The 26,938-nt window shown below is 38.6% G+C and overlaps 1 long non-coding RNA gene across 1 annotated transcript in view; it reads left to right on the top strand.

Moving 5' to 3' along the window:
- Positions 1-8,914: 8,914 nt before the first annotated feature.
- Positions 8,915-26,938, top strand: part of LOC141584431 (uncharacterized) — a 76,896-nt gene continuing 58,872 nt past the window's right edge. The window contains exons 1-7 of the long non-coding RNA XR_012517489.1: positions 8,915-12,865; positions 13,392-13,570; positions 14,286-14,407; positions 14,876-15,037; positions 17,593-17,834; positions 23,302-23,441; positions 25,920-26,052. This is a non-coding gene — a long non-coding RNA (uncharacterized LOC141584431). The remainder of the gene's footprint in view (positions 12,866-13,391; positions 13,571-14,285; positions 14,408-14,875; positions 15,038-17,592; positions 17,835-23,301; positions 23,442-25,919; positions 26,053-26,938) is intronic.

The raw sequence follows: 26,938 nt of genomic DNA on the forward strand, positions 1-26,938 counted from the left end.
TATTCGTAATACACATCAATTTATAATCTGTTCTTCAAATATCCTTATTTAATTTCTATTTGAGATCAGGGTAAATTTGTCTCATACACTGGGAAGTGCTGTCTTCTCCACTTTGTGTCATATTTAATTTTTTTGAACTATTGGTAATACATTGGTATTAATTTTTTAAAAGGTTTGATTGTATGCACCAGTGAATCCTAGCAACAAACACATGAACTTGGAAGGGGATCCTTTTCCAACTGAACCTTCACTTGAGAGCCCAGCCCTGGCCATCATCTAATATGGATTTCCAGCCCAGAGAAACTGTGAGTAATGTGTGTGCTTTTGAGGCACTAAGTATGTGGTAATGCAGAAACTAGTAAGTAGTACACCAGATAGTAAATGTAATGTGGCATCCTGGATTGGATCCTAGAACCAAAGGAGGACATTACAGCAAAGCCTACTAAAATGTGTTAGAAATCTGTACTTCAGTTAAAATTTTTGCACCACATACAACTTCTTTGTTTTCCTAATGATAGTATGGTTATATTAGATGTTAACATTCCAGATATCTGAAAGAGGTCTAAAACTCTCTCTACTATCTATGAATATTTCTGTATATCTAAAGTTGTTTCAAATAGTAAAATGTGTAGACGTTATTTTGGCACACAGAAAGCATAGGCAATAACCTCATGTACAGGAAATGAATGGATGTGTAAGGAGGAAAGAGCATCCCATCATAGTGAACACTGGTCCACCTGCTTCAGGAAGACAACACTGAGCTCCAGGGTCTCTAGTCATCTTTTATCATAGCCATCAGGCTGCACACTCCGCACTCACCAATTTGAGTGTTAGTAACAACATCTTCAAAGATAGGTGATCGTCCTCCTATTCCAGAAAGCTACAGTTTCAGACTCTATTTTGAAGTGAATCTGTAGGATCGACTGAAAACTTACTGAAAGCCATGACTGCAGGATATCAGAATCCAATATTAAGAAATGTCTATTCAGTGTTTCAACTTCCTCCTGGTTTAGTCTTGGTAGAGTACCAATGTCCAGGAATTTAGCCATTTCTTCCTGGTTTACTGGTTTATATTCATAGAGCTGTTTGTAGTAATCTCTGATGATAGTTTGTATTTCTATGGAATCAGTGATGATATCCCCTTTACCTAAAGTACAATTTGTAAAAAGTCAGTGACAGGAAATATAAACTGTATTTCTGCATTCAGGAGGGTGTTTTCTATATGCAAGTATTTTTTGTTTTACATGCTCAAAAGGCAGATATACCTTCAAGTCTTTGAGAAAACTGTGAAAATTATTATTTTCACTCTACAGAGTGAATCATGAATTACTTTGAACCCTGTAGCCTGTTGACATTGATATCATAGTATTATATTGTCCCTTGCCAAACCCAAAAGCTTAAAAGTCAATATCATCATGGTCGCAGGTGAACTGGCTACAAAAAAAAAAAAAAAGTTTCAGAATATGCTAATTGAGGCCAGTCCCTGCTTACAAAGACACAAGGTTTTTGGCAGGTGAAATAATATGTTGATATGGTTAAGCTTTGTGTCCTTACCCAAGTCTCACCTTGAATGGTAATCCTCAGGTGTTTAGGTAGAGACCCAGTGGGAAGTGATTGGATTATGGGGACGGTTCCTCCATGCTATTCTCATGATAGTGAATTCTCAAGAGATCTGACGGTTTTATAAATGGTAGTTTTCTCTTTGCTGACACACTCTTGGTTGTGGGCTCCCTCACGCCCTCCCCTCCCCGCCTCCACCCACTCTGTCTCTCTCTCTCTGTCTCCTTCCCTCCTTCCCTCACTCACTCATCTGCTGCCATGTAAGATGGGCCTGTTTCCCCTTCCACCATGATTGCAAGTTTCTGGAGGCCTTCCCAGCCGTGTGGAACTGTGAGTCCGTTAAATCTCTTTTAAGTTGCCTAGTCTCGGATACGTCTTTATAGCAGTTTGAAAACAGACTAATACGTATATGTTGTTTACAGGTGGTGAAAACTAGATAGAAAAAACAAAAAGATAAGCCATAGAAAACATATGTTAAACCCTCCATGCCATGATCTAAGAGATGGACATGGGCTGAATGTGGATTGTGCATATGTGTTGGCTAAAGAAAGAATCCCACTGCAGGGAGGACTGTCCCCAACCTGCCACCAACAGGTGGCACTTCACAGACCACAGCAATCTGATGGACAGCACCAGGGTAGTGTCCAGGAAACATACTTTAAAAGCCCACAGAGTCATGTGAATGCATCCTGCAATCCATAGAGCTCCACAAAATCAGCATGATTCCTTTTAAAGTCTGCAATCATATGGTATTTTCTCCACATGGAACCAAAAGCTTCCGTGAGAAAACTGGTTTACACTTAGAGTCTGGAGTGAGAGATACAGCTGACCTGGGCCATGCTTCTCATGTCTGAGATCAAAATAACGGTGATTTTGGTGCTGTTATTTGACCATATGGGAACCCTTATCTTTTCCACACTCATCTACCTTCTCTCTGAGACATGAAGAGCCTCATTTGTGTTGCGCATCTTAACACATGGAGAGTGATTTTACTTATTTTAAATGGAGACATGTTAATACTTAAATGACTTGGGAAATCTCCTTTTTTCTTCACTTTGGTATGCCTATAAAAATCTGTCAGGGTGTATACTGGAATAGTCTACCTTCCCAAACTATGGATCACCAAAGAAAAGACCAGAGTGGCAGGCCATAAATGAGGAACAAGACATCTGGACAAGGAGTGGCCCCTCAAACTGGCAAATCAAAATCAATCAGGTCTGAGAGCTCAGACTTAACAGAAAAAAGCCAGTAGACACAAAATTGTACTGACATGATGCTACATGACACAGTGTGGTGCACCAAGTCCCCAAAGAAAACCTCCAAAAGCTTAGAAGATGTGATTCCCCACAGTATACGAAACCAGGAGATTTCACACAGATGGGCCTGGCCATAGCAGTTTTCAAAAATATGTAATTGCAAACAAGCCAAACTCTTACATCTCATCGTGAGGCAAGTCCCCAACACACTGCACACCCTAGCCTAATTAGAAGTCAGAGTTCTTCCTGGAGCCTAAAACTATGGGTGAATTTTTCGTCATAATTCTGAATCATGAACTGTGTTTCTTCTTTACTCAATATATTCAAAAGGAAATGGGAAAACCAATTCCTACATCCAAGTACCTAAAAGTAGAGTTCAACAAAGTGGCAAGGGAGCATAGCAAAATGTTTTATGAGGACCGCAATGCATCCATATGTGCAGTGGCTCATCATGAGGTGACTTGTAAGTTCATCAGCCTCATGATTTAAAACATAAATAGAAATGAGGATATGGAGATACACATAAATATTATATGATGGGAAACTGAGTTTAGAATGAAGCTTACAAAGACCATTACTCATATTTCTAAAATTAAGGCAGGAATTATCAATATAAAGCCTTTTCTAAGTCTTTTTTTTCTTTAGCTTTTATTTTAGTTTCGGGAATACATGTGCAGTTTGCTACCGGAAGAAATTGCATGTCACTGGGGTGTGTTGTACAAATGATTTCATCACCAAGGTATCAGCATAATACTCAACAGGTAGATTAGTTTTTTGAACATCACCCTCCTCCTATCATCCCTGCTTAACTCGGGGGTGGGTGTCTGTTGTTCCCATCCTTGAGCCATGTGTACTCAATAAGTCTTTAAAATCTAACACTTCAAGGAAAGCTTCCAGTAGCTCTTTATAATTGTATCTTCCTCCTTAATGGATTTTTTAAAACTTCTTTACACTTAAAACAGACAGGAACACAGCCATGATGATTGAACACTGAGAAGTGGGCAGTCACGGAGAAAACTAGCGTATTCCATTCATGCTTTAATGCACACAGTCATGACTTTTCTCAGAGAGGCATCTTGAATCTGACACTGTTGGCCACAAGAGAGTCCTAATGAGGTTGTCCTCATGGACACTGACATAAACTTGGTCTAAAAACCTCCCATGGACATCTTCAGGTGATAGCATCATCATCAAAACCTGCAGAAGGGATGTCAGGAGGTTGGAAAGATAACCTCACAGAAAGTAGCATAGGAATCCCATCAGAAATGCAGCATCACCAGTGCTTTTAATTGGCACAGATGATGATGATATGGGGTCAATTATTGGAACGATGAGTTTGCCTCTGTGGGACAAATTTTAGGAAAAAAAATATTTGCCCTTGTATTTTACCTATGTTTCATCTCACGAAATCGTAAGAATTATATCAGACAAATATACACATGTGTAGAAGTTGAAAAGAGTTGAGCTCTTTTTGAAAAGTTCAGTTTATATGTATGTGGGAGGATTAGGATCATTTGATAAGGATATTCTAGATGTGAGCAACCCTCAAAGCAAGAAGAATGCTATTTTATGGGTACTTTTCTTCCAAATTGATGGGTGGACGTTTATTTTCTCAGCTATTACAGCAGTCAGTCTTTGATTTTAAGAGTCTACACAGATAATTTCAGTGACCAATTTTTGTAAAAAGAAGTACTTATTTACTTTATGATAGTGTGTCATCATTTGACTTAATTTCACTTCATATAAAGAACAGCCCTATATTTCACACAAGCTAGATAGTGGCATTTACGTAGTGAAGAAGAGAGGAGAAATGTTTCTCAAATGGGGGCTAGTGGAGGGATAGCAGTGGGTGGGGAGATTGGGGAAGGATAGCATTAGGAGATATACCTAATGTAGGTGATGGTGTAGTGGAGGCAGCAAACCACCATGGCACGTGTATACTATGTAACAATTCTGCAAGATCTACACATCTACCCCAGAACTTAAAGGAAAATAAAAAATAAAAAAACAAGAATTTCTAGGAAAACAAATCGAGATAAAAAGTTTCACTGGTTTCTTGTTTTTGTGATAATTTTGTTCTGCTCTTTTACATAGAAAGGTTTACTGGTTTTGTTTCTTTTTTGTTTTTTCTTTTTGAGACAGGGTCTCATTCTGTTACCCAGGCTGAGTTCAGTGGCATGACCACCGTTCACTGCAGTCTCAACCTCCCAGTACTCAAGCAGTCCTGCTGCCCCAGGCTTCTGAGTAGCTCGGACTACAGCTGCACACTATGACACCTAACTGATTTTTGTTGTTTTGTAGAGATGGGGTCTTACCTTGTTTCCCATACTGGTCTTGAACTCCTGGATGCAAGTGGTACTCCCCCAAAGTCCTGGGGTTATAGATGTGACCACCATACCTTGCTTCTACTTTAGTTATTTCATAATGTAATGAGTTTATCAGCCACAACTAACAGGATAACATAGAAAAGGCAGGTTAGTGTTCACATGCAGTAGGTCATCTACTTAAACACATCATTTTCTTTATTTCTAAAACCAGGCCATCCCTTCATCCTCAAGCTTGGTGCAAGATCACTCCATGAACAACCTGTTGTTTTCCATTCAGGAATAAGATGAAAGGGTCAAGGCCAAGTTCATTCATGTTACTTGGTTGTGCCTTTGCCTTTTGTTTATGTGCTGTTCCTGTAGTTCTGTTCACCAGGTTTTTATGGAGTAGTGACATCACAGCCCTGTCAGTATGGATGCTGGCTTTCTCCCACCATTTTTTTTTTTTTTCGTTGTGATGGCACATCACTCTGTTGGCCAGTCTGGAGTGCAGTGGCTATCTTGGCTCACTGCAACCCCTGTCTCCTGGGCTCAAGCAATTCTCCTGCCCCAGCCTCCCAAGCAGCTGGGATTGCAGGTATGTGCCACCATGCCCGGCTAATTTTTGTATTTTTAGTAGAGGCAGTGTTTCACCACATTGGCCACGCTGGTCTCAAACTCCTGACCTCAGGTAATCCGCCCATCTTGGCCTCCCAAAGTGCTGGACTCTCTCCCATCTTTACCATTAGATGTGGAAAATGGCTTGACAAAATGCAGCCACTTTATTCTCCAGACTCTTAAGTTTCCTCTTCCCAACTCAGTGTGTTTTCTAAAATTTATGCTACAGCACAGACTGGAAACTCCTAAAGCAGTATTCTAACTTAATAGTAGGGCTCAGACCATTTTTCATATTTCTCACTGCCCTTCACCGATAGAGGTGCAGTGTCTGAAATTCATTTTCAGATGTAATTCATCCAGCATTTTTTGCTAATCTTACATGTGGCAAGCCATGTCTAATCTCTGTTAGTTGTTTCCCTTTTCCTGGAATTACTCCTACACTATTCTTCCCCAGTTAAGTGGTTCTACTTCCCCACGTGAAGCTGAGTGATGACAAATGTGAGTCCAGCACAGTGAGGAAGGCAGACAGGGAAGCTGGCATTTGTAACATTAAAGAGAAGTTAAGAATTGGTGAAATGTAGTCATTAATAAAGACTTGGAAATATTTATCAAAGGACCCATATTAATAGAGCTAACTCTTGGTGATCATTGGGTACTGTCTTAGGGTATCTGCGCTATCAGGTCCTGTCTGATGTGCAACAGTTTCCCAGTATTCAGTTATTTTTCATAAAAGAACTGGTCAGGTATTTTTAGGATGCATAGCAATGTGGATACATCTGATGGCTTCTCATTATTTCAAGAGAACTATAGATCAATTGGAACACCTTTATTTAAATTGGAAGACAATAAAAACGGAGCAATATATTATTTAGAAATACAAACTTAGCCATAAAAATAATGTAGAAAAAAGTGAGGAATGACAGAAAGGAAATTGAAAATAATTGTAATCTTCATGGGGCTAAAAAAGACTGTGGAATTGGGGCGGTGAACACTTGAGGTATCAAGAATATTGATAATATTCTGTTGATCAAGCTTGTCAGAGAATTTTTAAAAAGAGAGAAAACCTTTCTGTTTTGCATTAGCTCTGGATTTAAAGAACAGTTGCATAGTCAATCCAGAGAGTTAATATATAGCTAACACAGAGTTTCTATTATTGCTAACCTCTTAATTATCAGGGGGCATTTTTCATAATTAACACACCAGTAATACGCATTCTCATTCAGCGATATGCACATATTTACCAGATTTATTTTTTCTTTTTTTTTATTTAACGTCCATTTTCTGAACTCTTCCAGAATAACATACTAATTTTTTTTCTTTTCTTTTCTTTCTTTCTTTCTTTCTTTCTTTTTTTTTTTTTTCTGTTTTTTTGAGATGGAGTCTCTGCCTGTCACCAGGGTGGAGTGTGATCTCAGCTCATGGCAACCTTTCCCACCGAGTTCAAGTGATTCTCCTGCCTCAGCCTCCTGAGTAGCTACAGGCACCTGCTAACACACCTGGCTAATTTTTTGTATTTTAGTTGACACGGGGTTTCACTATGTTGGCCAGGATGGTCTTGATCTCCTTACCTGATGATCTGCCCACCTCAGCCTCCCAAAGTGTTGGGATTGCAGGTACAAGCCACTGGACTCGGCCAGCATATCACATTTTGATATCGTGTCTCCTTAGGCTTTCTTTGTTTGTGTCCGTTTCTCTGAATTTCCTTGTTTTTGATGACATTGACATCCTCTATTTGTGATTTCTATGATTATTTTTTCTTATAGTCAGACAGGAATTGTGGGTTTTGGAGGGGAAGACCACAGGAATTAGTGTAATACTGGTGACATTGTATCAGAATGCTGTATCACTATTGATACTAATTTAATCATCTAGATTAGGGAGTTTACGTCACTTTCTCCACTCCACTCTTTTCTTCCCCGTTTCGATGCCATATATTTTGAAGAAAATGTTACTATGCACAGCACATACGTCACAAGTGGAGAATTATGCTCTACCTCCTTTGAGGTAGGACATCTACAAATATAATTTGTGTTTCGTTACTATAGGCAATTTACCGATTCTCCAGCATTTATTTTGTATTTATTTCATTGGAACATATGGAATATTATGCAAATAGTAAATATTTATTTCCACTATAATTAAACTAGTTTATTATATTGCTCAAATTGCTCTCGTGTTGTTCATTGGAAGGTCTTTCAGTCAGCTGCTTTACCACTTTGAAGTACCCACATTACTGCTGTTTGATTTTGTTTGTGTAGTTGGTTGTTTGGTTGTGTTGTTTTAACTTTTTCTTACTTTCTGGCACTATAAGGTGCTTAAACTTAATAGTGTTGATTTCCTGCCCAACCCTACCATTAACCATTTCTCCAAAAATCCCTTGTTGTTCTTTTGCTGAGTGGCATTAGAAACAAAGCTCTGAGCAGTGATGTTCTCGTTTCTACTAGGGATCTATTACTTTTGTGCTCTGTCATCTAACAAAGTATGTGTGTATGTTACTCATACTCAGATATATATGTGTTTTTCTACCTTCCCCATATGTATCTACGTAAAGTTAAGCATGAATTCTTCCTAATATGTCTAGGACCCATGATCTAATTCCGTACCACATGACTCAGTCTCCCCATTCCCGCTACGTGTGTGTAACCTCCCATGTTAACAGTGGGATGGTTGGGCCCCTTTATGTAATCGGTGAGTCCAAAAAACATGCAGAGTGGTTGTAGAATTGGTAATTCATACCCGCACGGGAAAGAATATTTCCAACTACAAAAGAGTATTTATATCCAAATGCTTTGACATTGAGCCTAAGAACTTCTGTTTTTCTAAATTTCTTAAGCTGAGGTCCCCTTTCTCCCACTTCCTGAGATTATTTCATTTCTTTGTTATGCAGTGATATTATTTTGACTGCATTCCTCCAGGGGATCTCCCAAACTATTAAATGACATTCAAAATTCACATTTATGTAGGTTGACACTTTGTGAAGTAAAATTCTACAGGGTTTGTAAAATAGCAAAAGTAACGTACCATTGCAGTATCACAGAAAATTATTTCACTGCACACATACAAAAGGTTTCTATTTCACCTATTCAGCCTTCCTCTCTCAAGCCCCCTTTTTCTGAGATAGAGTTTCACTCTTGTTGCCCAGACTGGAGTGCAATGGGCTTTTTTGTTGGACGATTACTTATTATTGATTTCATATCACTACTGATTTTTGGTTTCTTCAGGATATGATTTCTTCCTGATTTAACCTTGGCAGGGTGGTTGTATGTTTTTAGGAATTTGTTTATTTCTTCTAAATATTCTACTTTGCGTGCATAGAGGTATCAATACTAGTCTCCGATGATATTTTGTATTTCTGTGGTATCAACTGTAATGTCTCCATTTTCATTTCTCATTGAGCTTATTCGAATCATCTGTCCTTTCTCAGTTAATCTAACTAGTTCTCTGTCAAAGTTGTTTATCTTTTCAAATCACCAGCTTTTTATTTCATTGATCTTTGGTATTATTTTTGGGGCTTCAATTTTATTAATTCTGCTCTGATCTTTGTCATTACTTTCCTTGTGATAGTTTTGGATTTGGTTCGTTCTTGTTTTATAGTTCTTTGACTTGGGATGTTAATGTCATTTTATGACCTGTATGACCTTCTGACGTAGACATTTAGCACTATAAACTTCCCTCTCAGTACTGCGTTCGTTGTTTCCCAGATGTTTTGTGTCACTGTAATAATTAATTGAAAAAATAAAATTTCCATCAGGTTGATTTATTTCCATGTATTCATATACTTTTGGGAGTTCTTCTTGGAATTAATTTCTAGTTTTGTTTCACTGTAGCCTGAGAAGATATTTGATGTGATGTCACCATATCAAGGAATGTCTGCAAGGGATCCAGTGATGTTAAAGACACAAGGGTTGGAGGTCCCTGAGCAGAACAAAGTCCCACAGTGGGTGCGTACCCAGTATGGTGTCCACTACTACAGCTAAGTTCCGGGGGAGAAAGGAAGGGACCCTATGTGAGCTGGTAGCTCAGTGTAATACCCTGGAAAAGCCCTCAAACTGCAGCCCACTCCAGTATTTGGGCCCACGAGGGCAAAGAAGCTCTCCTAGAGTTCAGATACCAAAAGTCTGCTGCAAGGACTGGAGAGGCTGAAAGCACTTACCCTTTCCACAGAAGGCTCATTCTCTCAGGGTGTGATCTCTGCCAGCTTTTCATTTCTTTCTTTTTTTGTGTCATGGATTCCTCCAGGGAACTTTGTGATAGGCTCTAGTACATTTGATCTATGATTATTCATTTGTAATGTTGGTTTTCGTTCTGAGGAGAATTGACGACTGACATCTCTAGTTGGGCATCTGGAGAAGCTCTCTAATGCCTTAGGGCAGGCGTGCCCAAACTACGGCCCGTGGGCCGCATGCGGCCCCCCGAGGCCGTTTATCAGGCCCCCCGCCGCACTTCAGGAAGGGGCACCTCTTTCCTTGGTGGTCAGTGAGAGGAGCGCAGTATGTGGCGGCCCTCCAACGGTCTGAGGGACAGTGAACTGGCCCCCCTGTGTAAAAAGTTTGGGGACGCCTGCCTTAGGGCATGGACTGGTCCATGGGACGTACAGTGGCTTAGGCTTCATTCTGAGCTCCAGAGTAGGGAATGTTGGGTAGAGCTGGAGTAGGCTGACCTTTCCTTTTGTCTCTAGCGGCAGGTGCAAGCACCAGCTCTGATGGGGTTGGCAGAGGACTGGTGTAGACACTGTAAGATTCTCAACTGTCAGCTGTCGTAGTAATCTACTGAGTACATGAGCAGGTACAAGGTCCCCTTATAGCAAGGGTTGTCTGAGCAATGGTACTAGCTGAGGTCATGAAAAGTTTTCTCCTTCTCCAGCACTGTGCTACTGTGCCAACAGATTTTGTAATGGCTGTAATTGTGTTGGTCGATCTCCGGCTAGGAGATGGCACTTGCAGGAGAGAGCCAGCTGCAGTCACGGTACTGGGATTTATGCTGAGCCGTTGTTACCCAGAGCAAGCAATCAGGTGATGGGCAGAGACCTATCACCTAAAGGTCCCTGTTCCTGTTTTGCTACCAGGGCAGGTAGACGGGCAAAGCTAGGTCAGGAAAGTCCATACATCTGCTCCCCATGTGCGGGCACAAGCAGCAGTTTCAATAGGGGTTGGTGGACAGTTCTCTGGCCACTGGGATAGTTCCCGTGAGAAGCAAGACCTCCTGTGCTTCCAAAGAGTCCCCATGGGGAGACAGGGCCAGGCAATAGATGGCAGATAGACTGGCCCTGCTCCCCATGGCCTTTACACAGCAGTTTTCATCCATGCAGATTACTCCTGATGAAAAGCCACAATAGTCAGCCAGGTCCCAGACAATCCATGTTCAGAACACAAACCCACTCCAGGTCACAAGACTTTTAAGTGGAGACTGAAAATGAAATAGTGGCTCTCAGGCCACACCCCTCTTGATTTGGCATGTGGAGCAGGAGTAACCAGCTCCTATGGTCCTGGCAAGAGAATGCTTCCTGCTTGTCCTTTGGTTTTGGAACCGGAGGACTCATACTCCACTCAATATTAAATTGCATTTCTCAGTTGGGAGCTTCTCCCAACATGTGACCACTGCCTAGATTGCCTGGCTGATTTCTGCAAGGTCGCCTATGAATTAGGATTTAGAATATCTTCCTTGTTTCCCTGTTGGGGTCTGGGAATGCACACACAGCACATCCAGGTACCACTCCTTTCATGCTCCCCTCCTGTCTGAGTCAGCTCCAGTGTTGGGTAGAGTGAAGATAGTCTCTCCCTTTCACATTCTGAAGACTCCATTCCTCATCTAATACTTGGGGCAAATTGCAGCTTGTCTCTCCTTTCAGTTTTTCTGTTGAGTTCCTGTGTTGGGTAAACATTCACAGTGTAAATCTCCACATACTATTTTGCTCTTTCCAAGCATGTGGGGCACACTCACAAAGCCTCCAATCTGCCATCTTGTGGGGGAAAAACAAAACATGCTCCACTTTATGAGTACAGTGTCTACCAAAGTTTTTGGAACTGTCACCCTGAACATGTGCCTGTTCTTCTCCAATTATAGTTATTTTGTGCAGTCATTTTTATGTCCGTGCACAAGCATGAATATTTATTTTACTCTTTACATCTACTACTTCATTTATTTGATTGTTCAAATTTTTCCACTGTTGGCTATGGGAAGGTCTTTTCTTTGGATCCTCTGTCATTTTGAAACACCACCATCGTTAAATTTTGATATTGTTATGTGTTTGGTTAGTTGTTTGCATTTTATTGTCTTCGGAACTACTAGGTACTCAGCCTAGTTGTGTTAATTCCCTTGCAAGCCTAGTATTAGCCGTTTTTTTCAGAGTCCTAGTTATTTCTATTGGAAAATTTAATTAGAAATGGAGATCTTGGACCTGGGTGTATTCAGTGCTCCTGGGGCATCTCTACTGAGTCCTGAACTTGTCTGCTGACAGAGTAAAGTCCACACTCCTGCTCCCCATGTATGGGGATATACATATTCATATATGTGTGTATGTGTTTGTGTGTATATACACACAGATACACATATATGTATAAATATTTATCATGTATCTGTACATATCTTTATTAAACATGAATTCCTAATAATGCTGCAGCTCCAGCATTGGATCTAATCCAGTACTATACGAATCAGTGCACCTGTTACCACTTATTTGTATGTAGCCTGCCACTTTTCCAGTGACAAAGATGGTTCTGTTACTTAATCACTGAATCCAAAAGACATGTATAGTGGTTTCAGAATTGGAAATGGACACTGCCCTGAGAAAGAACTCTACCAACTAAAGTACTTATGGATGAATCTTCACTCTTTAGATTCAGAATATCCACTTATTTGATAAGTTACTTGGGTCAGTTGCTATTTCCCCACTCCCTTCTGTGAGGTTATTTCACTGAAGTGTACAGTTTTATTACGTCCGTTGTCCCATGCTGTCTCCTACCTACTGTATAAGGTTTCTAATTTGCTTATTTATATTATCAAGTTATTTAACATTTGTAAGATATAATTATGTGTCTATCATTACAGTATGATACCAGTATGATTTCACTTCCTAGAGGAAATCTGCAGTACCTCACCAGTTTGAACTGCCTCTCTTCTGAGCCCCCAGTAAATACCAAATATTTGTCTCTATATTTTTTCACTTTCCAGGGTGTCACATAACTATAATCATACACAGTATTTTACCTTTTTTAATTTGCTTTTTTTCCTGCAGTATGTCCACCCTTTAGATTTGTAAAATGTATCTCATGGTTGTTTAGATTTTCATTTCCTTATGACAAGACTTTAGGCCTCGCATCCTGTGCTTAGTGGACCTGACTGTAGCATCTTTGGGGAAATGTCTATTCAAATAATTTACCAAGTTGATTGTGATATTTGCCTTTTTATCTTTGAGTTGTAAATTTTTTGTGTGTATTTTGTGAATAATAGACCCTTTTATGCTATATGATTGTGAATATTTTCTTCTACTTTAGCTGTAATATTGTAGAAATAAGAGAAATTATGGTTTAACCTAAGAACACAAATATGTATTTCTATATTCTATACATATTCTGTATTTCTTTATTCTATATTTCTATATTCTATTGTTTAACCTAAGAACACAAACATGTATTTCTGTATTTCTATATTCTAGATTTGGTCTCTTTAGCTCTTGTATTTGGGTACGTGATCATTTTGAGCCAATTATGTGTATGTTATGAGAGAGAAGTTCAACTTGCTTGTGGATATTCAATTGCCCTAACAACATTTGGTGTGAAAATATTTTCCATGTTGAATTGACCTGGCAACCTTGTAAAATTTTTGATTATAAAGGTAAAGGTTAATTTTTGGACATTCAGTTCCATTGTATTCCTTTGATTTGTGTATTAATTTGTTTTCACTCTGCTATCAATAACTACCTGAGACTGGGTAATTTAAAAAAAGATTTGTTTGACTCACAGTTCCACATACTTGGGCAGGCCTCAGGAAACTTAAAATCATGGCAGAAGATGAAGGGGAAGCAAAGCACATCTTACATGGTGGCAGAAGAGAAAAAGGTAGTGAGGAACTGCCACACACTTTAAACCATCAGATCTTGTGAGAACTCACTGTCTTGAGAACAGCAAGGGGGAAGTTCACTCCCATGATTCAGTTACCTCCCATCAAGTCCCTCCCCTGACACAAAGGTATTACAGTTTGAGATGAGATTTGGGTGGGGACACAGAGCAAAACCATATCAATCTGTATGTCTGTGTTTATACTAGTACCACAGATCTTTATTTTGACTGCTTTGTAGTCAAATCGGATATTCATATATCCTATTGAAATTACGATATATGAATCTATATTGTGAACTCTGCTTTTCGTTTGAAATTTCTTTTGGCTGCTTTGCATTACATTGTATTGCATTACACCTGAATTTTAAAATCAGCTTGCCAGTTAGAAAAAAAATGTTACCTCACATTTTAATAGGGAGGATAATATATCTATATGTCAATTTGGAAAATATTGACACTTAGTAATATTAAATTTGTGTTTACTTTTCTAGGCTAATTAACCTATCTACATCCTCCACTACAATGTTGAAAGCAAGTGTGAAGAGTGAACATCCTTGTCTTGTTTATAGCCTTGGAGAAAGTATTGAGACTTTTAGATAAATTATGATGACATGTGAGTATATAACATATGATGACATGGATGTACTTTAAAGAAAGTTTCCTTATTGGCATATTTGCTCTGTATTGTTGTCATGAATAGATTTTTGACTTGTCAAGTGCTTTTTCTGCATATTTTAGATGATCATGTGCCTTTCATTTTTGAGTTTATTAATATAGGGCATGACACTAATTATTTTATATGTTGAGCCAAATTTGCATTCCTGAGACAAATACGTTTGGTGATGGTGTATAATTCTTTTTACATTTGCTAATTTGCTTTGCTAGCATTTTCTTGAGGATGTTTGCTTTTACATTTACAAGACATATTGGTCTTTCTTTTTTTTCCTTGAAGTGACTTGCTTTAGTTGTAGTATTACTATAAACTGATTGAGTATACATTAAGAAGTGATCGCTCCACTTATTTTGTAGTTGTTTAAGTTGTATGAAGAATTTGTGATCGCTTGTTATTAATTATTTAAAGGTTGGGAATAATTCACCAATGAAGTCATCTCAACTAAAACAGGGCATTGACCCCTACCAACAATCATATGAGGTTGGAAGAGGATCCTTCCCCAGCTGAACCTCCACTTGAGATCTCATCCTTGGCCATCATCTCTATCTGGATTCATGATTCAGAGATACTGTGAGTAATGTGTGTGTGGTTTAGAGCCACTTAGTGTGTGATAATTTATTACACAACAATAAATAATATACCTGACAGTAAATGCAGTATTATCCTCTACAGAAAAATGACATTACTGCAAAGCCTAGTCAAATATGGAAGAAGTCTATGCTTCAATAAATAGTTTTGTACAAATTATTTATTTAAAATAATTTTATAAATATATAAAAAATAATTTTATAAATAAATGGTAGCAAACTATTGAAGCATAGACTTTTTATATTTATATTGATAGAAATAATTGGTACAAAACTATTGAAGCATAGATATTTTTCCCATATTTTACTAGATTCATGGTTATATAAGATGTTACGCTGCTGGTAACCCAAGGATATACAGAACTCTTTGTACTGTGTGTGCATCTATTTGTGTACTTGAAACTATTTCATGGAAAAATATTCTTAAAAAAAGTATCACTTTTTTTTTTTTAGATGGAGTTTCGCTCTTGTTGCCCAGGCTGGAGTACAGTGGTGCTCGGGTCACCGCAACCATCACCTCCTGGGTTCAAGCGATTCTCCTGCCTCAGCTTCCCGAGTAGCTGGGACTACAGGTGCGCACCACCACGCCCAGACAATTTTTTGTGTGTATTTTTATAGAAACGGGGTTTCACCCTGTTGACCAGGATGGTTTTGGTCTCCTGACCTCATAATCTGCCCGTCACAGCCTCCCAAAGTGCTGGGATTACAGGCATGAGTCACCACACCTGGCCAAAAGTATCACTTTGATACAAAAAAATTCTAAAACATGAACAGAATACCTTTGGCTCAGAAGATGAAAGGGCATGTAAAGAGAGAATAGCAAAGCAAAGCATCTTTCTTTTCTCTTTTTTTTTTTTTTTTTTTTGAGACGGAGTTTCGCTCTTGTTACCCAGGCTGGAGTGCAGTGACACAATCTCAGCTCACTGCAACCTCCACCTCCTGGGTTCAAGCAATTCTACTGCCTCAGCCTCCCAAGTAGCTGGGACTACAGGCATGTGCCACCATGGCCAGCTAATTTTTTTTTTGTATTTTTTGTAGAGACAGGGTTTCACCATGTTGACCAGAATGGTCTCGATCTCTTTACCTCGTGATCCACCTGCCTCGGCCTCCCAAAGTGCTGGGATTACAGGCGTGAGCCACCACGCCCGGCCTTTTTTTTTTTTTTTTTTTAGATGAAGCCTCACTCTGTTGCCCAGGCTGGAGTGCAGTGGCGCGATCTTGGCTCACTGTAACCTCTGCCTCCCAGGTTTAAGCAGTTCTCTGCCTCAGCCTCACAAGTAGCTGGGATTATAGGAGCCTACCACCATGGCCAGCTGATTTTTGTATTTTTAATAGGGACAGGGTTTCACCGTCTTTGCCAAGCTGGTCTTGAGTTCCTCACGTCATGATCCACCTGCCTTGGTCTCCCACAGTGCAGGATTACAGGTATGGGCCGCCGTGCCCAGCAGCATCTTTCCATATCTTTATACCAACTTGAACACAGGTATAATCCTTCTGCTTCAGGAAGATTCCTTCAAGTTCCCAGGGACTCTCATTCTCTTTCATCTTCCTCATCATATTTCAGATTTTTCAGTCACCAGTTTAACATCAGTAACCAGTTTTTGAAAGATAGGTGTTCATGCCTCAAATATCTCAGAAAGCCTCATTTCCAGATAATCATTTAGCAGGACTCAAACAAACAGACTAGAATTTATTCAGAGCTTGCAGTGAGGAGTGCCTTAATGCCAACATGACCATGCTGAGAACAGCGCATCCTCTTGTGAATGAAGCATTCATACAGAATAAGTTGCTGAGACTCAATAACATGTGTCTACTGTACAAGTAAGGTAACACTTACTAGAATCTAAAATTTTGGGGGGACATGAGGGACATTTGTTAAAGATTTATGCGATGTGAGCAACCAATTACAAGTACTCTAAATCAGTAGATGGGCATTTGATTTGCCTGTTAGGGCTGCAGTCAGGGTCTCTGGGCTTCAGTGCTGTACACAAAGAATTTCAATGACAGATTTTGGTAACAACAGTAACAACTCTTCATCTATTATATTGCGGCTTGACACCATTTAACTTCATTTCACTGCATATGAAGACCAACTCTATACTCCATGCAAACCGAACAGTGGAATTAGTATAGTGAAGAACAAAGACAAACTTTTTTCCAAATTTAAAGGAAACTGGAGGTTTTACAGGGAAACAAATAGAGGTAAAATATTTTTGTTTAATTCTTACTTTAAAGATAATTTTGTTCTGCTCTTTTATATTGAAAGCTCTACTTTCATTATTTTATAATATAGTGAGTTTATCAGCCACATGTATGAAAATAATATAGGAAAGGTAGTTTTGTGTCAACACGGATTGTTTATTCACCTTATACACATTATTTGCTTCACCTCTGATGCTTATTTCATAGCCTTGGTTTTGGTGCAAGATTTAAAGGCCTCAGTCTCCATGCAATATGAAATATTCATTCAAATGACTTTTCTCTGTGCTTCACCTTTGTTTCTGAATTGCTCCTGTATTTTTGTGATTTATGTTTCAGTGAGTAATGTTGGTAACAGCAGTTCTGCCTGTATGGATACTGGCATAGATGTTGTCTCCCATTCTTACCGCTGGATGTGGAGAATGGCTTTAAAAATTTAGCCCATCTGTTCTCATCTCTCAGTTCCATCTTCTCAACTCAGAGTGTCTTCCAAAGTCCATGCCACACCACAGCCTGGAAATTCTTCGAAAGCACTGTCTTCAGGCAAAAGTGGGGTTCATGTTGCTGTCTCTGTGTCTCAGGTATCATTGTCCTACATTGTTTGATAAAAATCTGTCTTATAAACCATTATTCTATACACTTTGCCCCTTTGTAAATTTATTTATGCATGTGGTATGGCGTATTTAGTCCTCAGGGGGAGGGTATTAGAATAGGGTTTTGCATATCTAGAGATGGGGATTGTTGGGACGCATCTTAGGACCTGACTGCCGTATCAGATTCTGTCCAATCTGCATCATTTTCTCAGTTTTTACTTATTTTGCTGACCTCGACCCTTGTGAAAAGAACTTGTTGGGTATTTTGCAGAATGTATCACAATATGGATTTGTTCTATTTTTCATAATTTGACTGACATTATTCATTGATATATATGCATATTTAACTTTGAAGAAAAAAAACCCTAAACAATATGTTATTTAGCAATACACATTTAGAAAATGATAAGAATGTCGTCATGATGAAAAAGGGAATTCAACATCTTAGTAACATTCACCAGGGTAAAGGAGAGAATGGAACGGGGGAGGTATTACATGGCATATTGATTTATCAACAGTATGGATAACAGCTCTCATCTTCTGAGAAGTTCCATTCTAGAATAATTTTAAGTTTATAGAACACTTGGAAGTCAGTACAGAGAGTTTATATATACACATACACACGCATATCCAACACACGATTTTCCTTCTTGTTCACTTCTTGCATTAGTGTGGGATATTTTTCACAATTATCACACCAATATTATGCAGTTTCATTCACTAACAACTGTACATTAATTGTTCACTGATTTAACATTTAATTGAGTATCCATTTTCTGTTCCAGAATCGTATCCAGGATACTATATCACATTTAGGTATCATGCCTTTTTGTGCTCCTTTTAACTATTCCAGTTTCTCAGGACTTTTTGTTTTCGTGATATTTATCCACATTTGGGATTCATTATTTATGTTTTTCTCATGATAAGACTGATGTAGGTTTAGGTAAGGAAGACCACAGATGGTAAGATCCACACCAAGGGAAAGTACTATTGACATGCTTTGAAATTAGTGACTTTAGGTTGATCACCTGTGTGAGGTAGTTTAGGTCTTTTTCCCAATATACAATTAATCTATTTTTTGGTCAGGTATGGTGGCTCACACATGTAACCCCAGCACTTTGGAAGGCCAAGGTGGGTAGATCACAAGGTCAGGAGTTCAAGACCAGCCTGGCCAAGATAGTGAAATCCCATCTCTACTAAAAACACAAAAATTGGCAGAGCGTGGTGACAGGCACCTGTAATCCCAGCTACTTGGGAGGCTGAGGCAGAGAATTGTTTGAACCTGGAAGGCAGAGGTTGCAGTGAGCCTAGATCATGCCACTGCACTTGAGCCTGGGCGACAGAGCAAGGTTGCTTCTCAAATAATAATAACAATAATCTTTTTTCCCTTTAACATGTTGCGCTTTTTTTTTAAAGTCACTAAATATAAAACATACTTAACAAGTGGAAATTATACTTCAACTTTTTATGGCAGTACTAGTAGGCATGTTTATTTTCCACGGGCAATTTTTATGTTCTCCATAATGCATTACATATCTATTTAATCATTTGAATCATATAGGATATTATATAAAATTGTATAATTTATTGTATGCTATAGTAATTTATATATTTTGTTGCTCATGGTTTCAGTATTGGTCATTGGAAGGTCTTTCCCTTGGCTCCTGTAAAATTTGAAATTACATCATGCTGTTTGATTTTGTTTGTTTCTCTGGTTTTATTGTTCTTTAACATTATTTTACTTGCTAGAATTTTAAGGTGTTCCAGGCTTATTGTGTCGGTTTTTTGCCCAATCCACGTATTAAGCATTTTTCATGGAATCTTAGTTGCTTGTTTTGGTGAATGGTATGAGAAACAAAGATTTGGGTAGCGTGTGCTCTCATTCTTAATTTCATAGTGAGACAGTTTGTCTTCTTTGTGTAATCATTGAGTTCCAAAATACTTGCATAGTAGTTTCAGAATTGGTAGCGGATAATGACTACACCAAATGAGTAAGACGCTCATACAAATCACTTGCTCTTTAGGCTAGAATCTCTCCTTATTTCCTAAATTACTTGGGTCAGCCTCTTTTTCAGATATTGGGCAATACCCTCAATATCACTTCCTGTATTTTCTTACCTTATTCTTAGGGAATTTCTCTCACTGCCATGCCTCTTCCTTTTCTTTCTTGATTTCTGGAGCAAAGAATTCCCCCGAAAGGGACTTTGTAGTCTACCTTCAACGGTCCCTGATGGAAAGAACCTGTAGAAACATCCCTGCTTGCCTCACGATAAGCTCAGTTAACACAGTGAGCATGGCCTTCCCCTCTAAACCACTCCCACCATCGACTGGGCAGCAGCTTATTATCCCTGATAACCTTCCTTGATTCAGAATCTACTGTGTCTGATATTAATATTGTTATCCCAGCTATTTTTATAATTAGTGTTAGCAGGATATATTTTATTGCATTCATTTCCTTTAAAATCATATGTATGATAATATTTAAAGTGGATTTCTTATGACAACATACAGTTGTGCCTTGCTTTTTCACCCGCTCTGAACAATCTTATCTTTGAGTTGATTCAGGAATACATCTCACAATTAGAAAAAGCTGTCATACTCGTTAACTTACACGATGTGCTAAAAATGTTACTAGTTCATACAATCCGGCCAACATTCAAGAAGTAGGCGCTATTACCATTCCCATAGTCCAACACTGCATTTGATCCAAACACTGTGAAGGGCAGATGTAGAGGAATCTGAGCTTGACTCAGTCTTTGTCCAGAGGCCTAGCTCGTATTTGCTATGTTCCAATGTGTATTCTCATACATGTTAAATACTTTCTAGGGTTAGTTGCAGGACTCTTACCCTGCTTTATGGTCCTGAAGATATTTTCCTAAATTGTTTTCTATAGACTGCATTAAATATTTTTATATTTTGGCCTATGATCCATCTGGAATTAACTTCATGTGTAACATGAGGCCAAATGTCAGGTTTTAATTTCCCTAAAAGGATATTCTGCCAGGCGCGGTGGCTCACGCCTGTAATTCCAGCACTTTGGGAGGCCGAGCTGGGTGGATCACGAGGTCAAGAGATTGAGACCATCATGGTCAATATAGTGAAACCCTGTCTCTACTGGAAAAATAAAAAAAATTAGTTGTGCGTGGAGGTGCGTGCCTGTAATCCCAGCTACTCAGGAGGCTGAGGCAGGAGAATTGCCTAAACCCAGGAGGCGGAGGTTGCGGTGAGCCGAGATCGCGCCATTGCACTCCAGCCTGGGTAACAAGAGTGAAACTCTGTGTCAAAAAAAAAAAAAAAAAAAAAAAAAGGGATATTCTATTTTCTAAGACATTTTTATAAAAATTCATCTATTCCCTTTCACTGACTTATAAAATATTTGATTATGTATACATATGTCTATTTTTCAACTGTGTTTTCTTTTTTTACATGCCTCTGCCGTCACATACAGCTTATTTCTACATTTTTGGTAGAGATGCGGTTTCGCCATATTGGCCAGGTTGCTCTCTAATGCCTAACCTCAAGTGATCTGCCCACTTTGGCCTCCCAAAGTGCTGGGATTACAGGTGTGAGCCCACATTTTCACATCTTTCAAATAGAATGCATAAAGAATTGATACTCCAAAAGCACTGCTGTCCATACAGCGGTCAAATTGTGATTGCCCTTCTTGGCACACACGTGAACTTAGTGTAAAAACCTTCCATAGTCACATTCTAGTGATACTGCCAGCCTGAAAACTTGCAAAGGGGCCATGAGCAGGCTGGAAAAATAATTGGACATGAGTAGCACAGGATACTCTTTAAGAAATGCACATCAACAAAGCTTCTGATTAGCAGAGATGTTGATAACGTTAAGAAAAATGCTGGTTAAGATGTATTGAGAAGTGATTCAGAAGAGTTTGGTCTGACTGAGAAAAATTTTAGGGTACTCAAGTTAATGTGTTTTGCTTGTATTTCCCATCTCATATAATCAGATGTATAATATAAAACAAGTATCTTCATTAATCGTAGGACTAATATAAAACAAATATCAACGTTTGTACATTTGTAATAATTTTCAGTATGTTTTTAATTCAATGTTTTCAATTATTTTAATATGAAATAAAAATAAGTGATAGGAAGTTATCGTTTTTCAATAGATTTGCTTTCGTAGTGACGTAAAATAAGAGGCATTTTTCAGTTGCTTCAAATAATACTGCTTGCATTACTTAGAGAAAGCTGTGTTAGTAAATACTGACAGTGTTTGTTAAAGACCTACTATTAGTCTAAATACTTTATGTATTATTAGTTCATTCAATCCTCACAACTTAAGCAGTGGGCACTATTACCTCTTCCATGGTATAGTTCTGAATCTGAGCTAAAGCCTGACAGAAAAGGAATAGAATAACCTTCATCTTGATTCAGTGTGTCTCCAGAGTCTTCACACACATCAACTCTGCTACAATACCTTTATCTTATAGGACAAATACTTTCTTGGTGTAGTTTAGGAATTCTTACCCTACCTCATGGTCATGACATCATTTCCCTAAGGTTTTAAATTTCGCCTTGAATATTTTATACTTAGGTTTGTGATCCATGTAGAACTCTTTTTGTGTGTAATGTGTATTTATAGGTATCTTTTCCTCTTATGGATACTCAATATCCTGAAATAGTTCTTGAAAATCCTCCAAAAATATTTTCTAATGAATTATTTGCATATATGTATGTGTGCATGCATGTGCACGTGTGTGTATATGTGTGTGTGTGTGTGTGTGTGTGTATCAGTTTTCAGCTCTCTTTTCATTTGTTCATCTCACTATCTCTATACAAATACCACACTGTCTTGTTATTAGGAGTGTTCCTTTAACACAAGAATTTCTCCTCTGGTGCCCATTCCATTAACTTCTGTGCTTTTTTGTAATGAAGACAGGATTAAAAGCCTCAATGCCTTGCACCTGCACCAATATTCCAAGTTGTACCCTCAATAAAGAAAGGGCTGAGATCTTTAGAACATTGCTGTTTTTCTGTTTTTGATGATATACTTTGAATCTCAGAAGATTTTAATTCGATAAAGACCAATTTATCAATTTTTTATTCTGTCACTTATACATTATGTGTCACACGTTAGAAAACATTGTTTAATAATCTAATGTCATGAAAATAGGTTTCTATGTTATCTTCTATGGTTCGGGCCCATCTAGAACTTACATTAAGTTATATAATTAATTTGGGTCAATCATGTATATGGTATGAGAGAGGAGTCCAATTTGCATATATATATTTACTTGTCCCAGCAACATTTGTTAAAAAATACTTACTTTTGTCTCATTGAAATGACTTGGCAAACTTGAAAATCAGTTGCTCATGAAGGTGTTAATTTTTGGACACTCAATTTTATTGTATTGATGTATATGTCTGTCTTTATACTAGTGCCACAAACCTCATTTTTTTCTTTTCCTTTTTTCTTTTTGTTTTGCAAGAAGGTCTTACTGTCTCACCCAGGCAAGAGTACAGTGGCATGATCATGCCTCACTGCAGCCTCCAACTCCTGGACTCAAGAGATCCTCCCACATCAGCTTCCTGAGTATGAGGAACTACAAGTGTGTGCCACCAAGCCTGGGTAATTTTTTCTTTTTTGAGACAGGGTCTCGCTGTGTAGCCAGGTTGAAGTGCATTGGTGCAATCTCAGCTCACTGTGCCTTTGTTGCCTGGGTTCAAGTGATTCTTGTGCCTCAGTTTCCCAAGTAGTTGGGATTACAGGCATGCTCCACCACACTCAGGTAGTTTTGGTAGAGATGGGGTTTCACCATATTGGCGAGGATGATCTCAGTCTCCTCACTTCATGATCCACCTGCCCACCTCAGCCTCCCAAAGTGCTGGGATTATGGGTGTGAACCACCGTGTCCAGCCACCTGGCTCATTTTTTAAAAACTTTTTGGTTTTTGAGACAGTTTCACTCTGTCACCCAGGCTGGAGTGCAGCGGTGTGACCTCCGCTCACTGCAACCTCCACCTGCTGGGTTCAAGCGATTCTCATGCCTCAGCCTCCCAAGTAGCTGGGATTAAAGGCATGCACCACCACATCCAGCTAATTTTTTTTTTTTTTTAAGACGTAGTTTCGCTCTTGTTACCCAGGCTGGAGTGCAATGGCGCCGTCTCGGTTCACCGCAACCTCCGCCTCCCGGGTTCAGGCAATTCTCCTGCCTCAGCCTCCTGAGTAGCTGGGATTACAGGCACGTGCCACCATGCCCAGCTAATTTTTTGTATTTTTAGTAGAGACGGGGTTTCACCATGTTGACCAGGATGGTCTCGATCTCTCGACCTCATGATCCACCCGACTCGGCCTCCCAAAGTGCTGGGATTACAGGCTTGAGCCACCGCGCCCGGCCTAATTTTGTATTTTTAGTAGAGATGGTGTTTCACCATTTTGGTTGGGCTGGTATCAAACTCCTGACCTCAAGTTATCTGGCCTCCTGAGCCTTCCAAAATGTTGGGATTACAGGCGTATTCCACTGCACCCGCCAAAAACATTTCTGTAGAAAAGGATCTCGCTGTATTGCACAGGCTGGTCTGAAACTCTTAACCTCAAGCAATCCTCTCGCCTCAGCCTCCTTAGTAGCTCTGATTAAAAGCACAAACCACTGCACCAAAAGCACAAACCACTGCACCCAGATAGTACCACTAACATGTTATTACTGTTGCCTTGTAATTATTTTACAATCATAAAGTGTGCATTTACTATGCAGACTTTGTTGTTCTTTGTCAAGATTAATTTCTTTTTTCTGGATCTTTTTCATTTACATATCAATTTTAGAATCAACATGCAAATTTAGGCAAAAAATTCATCTAGAATTTTGATGGGGACTGCATTAAGTCTGTAGATCCATTTGGAAAATAGTGCCATCTTGGCAATATTAAGCCTATCAGTCAGTGAATATAAAATGTCTTTTCATTTATTTAGAATTTAATTATGTTTGTTCAATGAGTTTTATAGTTTTCAATGTACATATCTAACAATTGCTAATGTGTATAAATAAAATTGATTTCTCTATATTGACCATGTTTACTGCAACCTTGATGAACTCATTTTTTATTTCTAACTATATTTTGTTAGAACTCTTAGAATTATCCATACCCAAGACCATGTAATTTGCATAGTTGACTCTCTTTCTAATTCAGATTCTTCAAATTTATTTTTCTAGCCTATTTTTCCTAATTACACCCTCTAGTAAAATGTTAAAAATAAAAGTCGCAGGCCAGGCACAGTGGCTCAAGCCTGTAATCCCAGCACTTTGGTAGGCCAAGGCGGGTGGATCACGAGGTCGAGAGATCGAGACCATCCTGGTCAACATGGTGAAACCCTGCCTCTACTAAAAGTACAAAAGAAAATTAGCTGGGCATGGTGGTGCATGCCTGTAATCCCAGCTACTCAGGAGGCTGAGGCAGGAGAATTGCCTGAACCCAGGAGGCGGAGATTGCGGTCAGCCGAGATCGCGCCATTGCACTCCAGCCTGGGTAACAAGAGCGAAAACTCCGTCTCAAAAAATAATAATATTAAAAATAAATAAATAAATAAATAAATAAATAAATAAATAAAAGTGGCAGGAGTGGACAACGTTCAAGTAAGTTATGATATGTGAATTATTTGATTATCTTTATGGTGAAGAAAGTTATTCTCTACATCTAACTTGCTATATATTTTTATGATAAGTTGATTTTGCATTACGCAAGTGTTTATTCGTCATTTTTGAGATGATCATGTGTATTTAGTCCTTTATTTTATTAATAGAGTGCATGAATACTAATTTCTTTTGTATGTTCAACCAAATTTGTGGTACTGATGTAAATATCCTTGGTCATACTATATAATTCTTTTTACATGTTACTGATTTGTTTTGTTCATGTTTTTTAAAGATTTTAATATCTATATTCATAATACACATCAATTTATAATCTGTTGTTCAAATATCCCTATTCAATTTCTATTTGAGATCAGGGTAAATTTGTCTCATGCACTAGGAAGTGCTGTCTTCTCCACTTTGTGTCATTTTTAATTTTTTTGAACTATTGGTAATACATTGGTATTAATTTTTTAAAAGGTTTGATTGTATGCACCAGTGAATCCTAGCAACAAACACATGAACTTGGAAGGGGATCCTTTTCCAACTGAACCTTCACTTGAGAGCCCAGCCCTGGCCATCATCTAATATGGATTCCCAGCCCAGAGAAACTGTGAGTAATGTGTGTGCTTTTGAGGCACTAAGTATGTGGTAATGCAGAAACTAGTAAGTAGTACACCAGGTAGTAAATGTAATGTGGCATCCTGGATTGGATCCTTGAACCAAAGGAGGACATTACTGCAAAGCCTAGTAAATATGTTAGAAATCTGTACTTCAGTTAAAATTTTTGCACCACATACAACTTCTTTGTTTTCCTAATGATAGTATGGTTATATTAGATGTTAACATTCCAGATATCTGACAGATGTATAAAACTCTCTCTACTATCTATGAATATTTCTGTATATCTAAAGTTGTTTCAAATAGTAAAATGTGTAGACGTTATTTTGGCAGAAAAAAAAACAAACCATAGGCAATAACCTCATGTACAGGAAATGAATGGTTGTGTAAGGAAGAAAGAGCATCCCATCATTGTGAACACTGATGCACCTACTTCAGAAGACGACACTGAGCTCCAGGGTCTCTAGTCATCTTTTATCATTGCCATCAGGCTGCGCACTCCCCACTCACCAATTGGAGTGTTAGTAACCACATCTTCAAAGATAGGTGCTTGTACCTCCTATTCCAGAAAGCCACAGTTTCAGACTCTATTTTGAAGTGAATCTGTAGGATCGACTAAAAACTTACTGAAAGCCATGACTGCAGGATATCAGAATCCAATATTAAGAAATGTATATTCAGTGTTTCAACTTCCTCCTGGTTTAGTCTTGGTAGAGTACCAATGTCCAGGAATTTAGCCATTTCTTCCTGGTTTACTGGTTTATGTTCATAGAGCTGTTTGTAGTAATCTCTGATGATAGTTTGTATTTCTGTGGAATCAGTTATGATATCCCCTTTACCTAAAGTACAATTTGTAAAAAGTCAGTGACAGGAAATAT

The sequence above is a fragment of the Saimiri boliviensis genome, chromosome 5 (assembly GCF_048565385.1).
Source record: "Saimiri boliviensis isolate mSaiBol1 chromosome 5, mSaiBol1.pri, whole genome shotgun sequence".
Taxonomy (NCBI): Eukaryota; Metazoa; Chordata; class Mammalia; order Primates; family Cebidae; genus Saimiri; species Saimiri boliviensis.